Here is a 3669-nt window from a genome sequence, read left to right as displayed (position 1 = left end):
CAGCCCTACATATACGAATAATACCGCACAATCATCCTTACCTGCCCTCACTGCAACTCAAACACTTCCATCGACATCGCCTTCATCCGATGCTGCTGCTACTGTTTCCATTGTTACTTTTCCATCATCACCCTCTCGTTTACCACATTTCTATGATGCGTTGGAGCAAGAATATTTCAGTCGTATGTTTTCTAGAGTCAATCTTGATGTTCTTCGACGCACTTCGCTTCAAGCATTGTTTCGTACTCGTGTTCGATATCCACTTACTTCCTGCTCTTCTCCTTTGAGTCCTCACCGTGATGATGAACATGACAATTCTGATCCTCAGAATAGCCATGAGGGGGAGATAGGAGTAGATGGAGAATATCTATCGGTGAACATTTCAACCAAGGGTGGTGGTGTGAGGTCTTCATTAGATTCACAAGCTCAACAAGTTCAAACGGAATCAGAAATGGTTTCTACACATGATGAAATTGATGATAAGGAGCCCGAGCAATTTATAATTCCAATTGTTCATAATGAGGCTGATAGTGGACCAGTAGATGAGGATTTGAACTTAAGTGATTTTTATCTTGAAGAAATGGATGATGATGGGTTTGTCATCTTAAGCAAGTTATCTTCAGTATCTTCGATTCCAGAAGATGTAGAGATTGTAGATGAAGGGAATCCTGATCCAGTAATAGAAAGTGATGATGAAATGGATTCTTCTGATAACGATGAAGACAATCTTTATGTTAATCCAAATGAAGATGATATCTTTGATCATATTGAAGATGATGATGTTCCAAATGATGATGCAACAAATCCTACTAATCATTCATTGAATTCTACACCCTCATCGAGTTCACATCCAACAAATGCTAATGAAAGCTCAACTTATGGTACATCTACATCAAGTGAAACAGTAAATTCCAGATTCAAATACAACCATGGAATATTCTTTGAGAATCAGGAACAAAGATTGTTATTGGGAGTTGAACATGATTTTATAACGTTACGAAACACATTCATCGAAGAAAATACTTACAAGATCTTCCGCATCAATGATACACCAAGGATTAAAAGGTTTACTTATATAGGTTCACGATTGCTTCCGGCAAGTGAAAGGAATTGGTATGAGTTTATGTGGAGGAAACATATCAACAAAGATGAAGATGATTTGTGGCTTCAAAGAAAATATCGTATTTTAGAAGTGTTGAATATTGCTCGAGTCGGAGTAGAGATAAGCGAAAAGAAAGACGTCATAAGTCAGTTCCACGTTATTAGAAAAGATGAGAAAGAGTACAAGTTCACAGAAGCAGATTTTCATAATCTTGATATGCTCGACATCATTCACATCTACAACTACCTCAGTATCATCACCATTCGACCTTTTGCTAAGGCTCAAGCTTTGGAAGCTGTGAAAAGATATATGATGGAGACAATTGAACTGATGAGACGTGAAGATTTTCAAATAGGTCTCGAAGCAAATAGGAAAAAGATTCGAATAACGTGTCCGAATCAATTTACGAAGGGACTGAAGGATATGAGGATGTTTCAAATGTAATTCGAACCCGAAGGGTTTGTATTTGTAAATTCTCAAAAAGAAAAGGTGTTCATTCGTACTGAAGAGCTGAACAAATATTCAGATGGAACACTTAAGGCTGCACTGAAGTATCTTATAATTCGTCAAAGCAAGGTTGATGACTTTGATACAAAAATGGGTCTTGAAGAGTTTATAAAGCATATCAGAGATCATTTAAAGCTCCGAATCCGTACAAGACAGTTTGAGATTCTTCGTGGCCAGAGAAAGAGAAGGTTTTTTAAGGAAATGGATGAATATCCATTACATGAGGGAGATCCAAGGAAAGCGTGGGGAGTCTGGAAAACTTCTAAGCAAATTTTAGAAAATCAAGTAGAAGTTTCAAAACCAGATGGCTCACGATGGAAACTAACATTTGGACCTCTCAAGATTTCACAATAGGATTATATTGTAAAGTTCACATTTAACACTAAGGGGGAGATTGTTAGGACCCCGAAGTTGTATAGTGTTAATGTAAATTAAGCTTAAATGAAGGTTTCTTAGAAGAGGGCTATATAAGGAACCTAAGTAGTCCTAATTAGATAGCCATTGTATTGTTACTGAGTTCTAGAAGCTGTGGAATGTAATTTTACCGATTCTCTCTCATACCGAGTCTTCTTCCTACATACCGAATCTCACTCTATCTTATCATTTCTCTCAATCTCAACATGATCTGACCTATCACTAATGTTTACATCATATTTTATAAATTTTAAATTATTATATATGTTTACATTTATATATATATGTATATATATTTATTTACAAGCAATTGTTCGTGAATCATCGGGAATAGTCAAAGGGTAGTTGCATAATTGAAAACACTTCAAAAATTTTGAGATTCAATATTACAAACTTTGCTTATCGTCTCGAAATCATATAAAGATTAAGTTTAAATTTGGTCGGAAATTTCCGGGTCGTCACAATAACTTCATACACTTATGTTAGATCTAAGTTTTTATAGCTTATGGTCTTCCAATTTTGTTGTAAACAAAAGCTTATGAGCTTAAATACATTCTACAAGATTAAAATCTAAGTTTCATAACTTATGGTTTTATTAAAGTAAAGATCCAAGTTCTATAACTTAGGGTTTAACTTAAGAACACTAGATCTAGACTTTTTAGTCTAGGATCTTCAAGATCTAACTAAGAACTAAGTTCTACAACTTAAGATCTTGTTTATTTAGTTTACTTTCAAGTTTATAGCTTAATATTACTATTAGGACTCATGTATGTGTCGGATCTAAGATCTTGATGTAACTTTGGTTCATCAACCTACTTGCAACCCTTAAATGAGTTATGCTACATATCTTAGACATACACTAGTGTCATGATGGTCAAAACTTGGTTAAGATGATGCAAACACATCAACGGATTGTACACTTGAAGCTATAAGCATCAAGGATGAGAACCGTGATGAGCATCAAGCACCAAGAACCCACCGGAACACTTTGCTTACTATTTTCTGGGTCTGATCAGGTTTCCTGGGCTACTAGAAAGTTGATTTCCAGTTAGTTTGGTTCGAGTATATGATTTTCCGTCTAGGCCTCATCTTAATCCGACTTACGGTTTAGGATTTATAGCCTTTCGAAAGTCACTACACCCTTATAAAGTTGTGCAGAAATTTCTGACCTACTCGTACTTAAACCGTCGCCACGGTCAAACGAAGATGAGTTTGGTTCTGGAAATTGGTCATTAACTAGGGGACTCATATATGGATCCATGGCCACTGGTCTCACCTCATTTCAGTTTGTATAGAGTTCGTGGCGGCTGAACGAAGTTAGCCTTTGTTTCAAACTCTATTCTTAATTGAAACTTACTTTACCCTTTTTAACTTATGATGAATGATGATGATACTTAAGACCTAATTTACACACTTTTAAACCTTTGGGAACGAGTTACTGACTTGGTAATTTTTGACTTAGGTTGAGGATCTTTCGGACCAACTACTTGCTTACTTATTCCGTATCGACTTTACTACTTTTCACTGTGAGTTATAACATCCCTTTTTACTTTAACTATTTTGGGACTGAGAATACTTGCGCTTTTTATGTTTTACATACTAGGCACGAGTACTTAAACTTTATATATGTGTGGGTTATACAACAG

This window comes from Rutidosis leptorrhynchoides, chromosome 4 (assembly GCF_046630445.1).
Source record: "Rutidosis leptorrhynchoides isolate AG116_Rl617_1_P2 chromosome 4, CSIRO_AGI_Rlap_v1, whole genome shotgun sequence".
Lineage (NCBI taxonomy): Eukaryota > Viridiplantae > Streptophyta > Magnoliopsida > Asterales > Asteraceae > Rutidosis > Rutidosis leptorrhynchoides.
The sequence above is the reverse complement of the archived record's forward strand: the minus strand, read 5'-3'. Positions refer to the sequence as shown.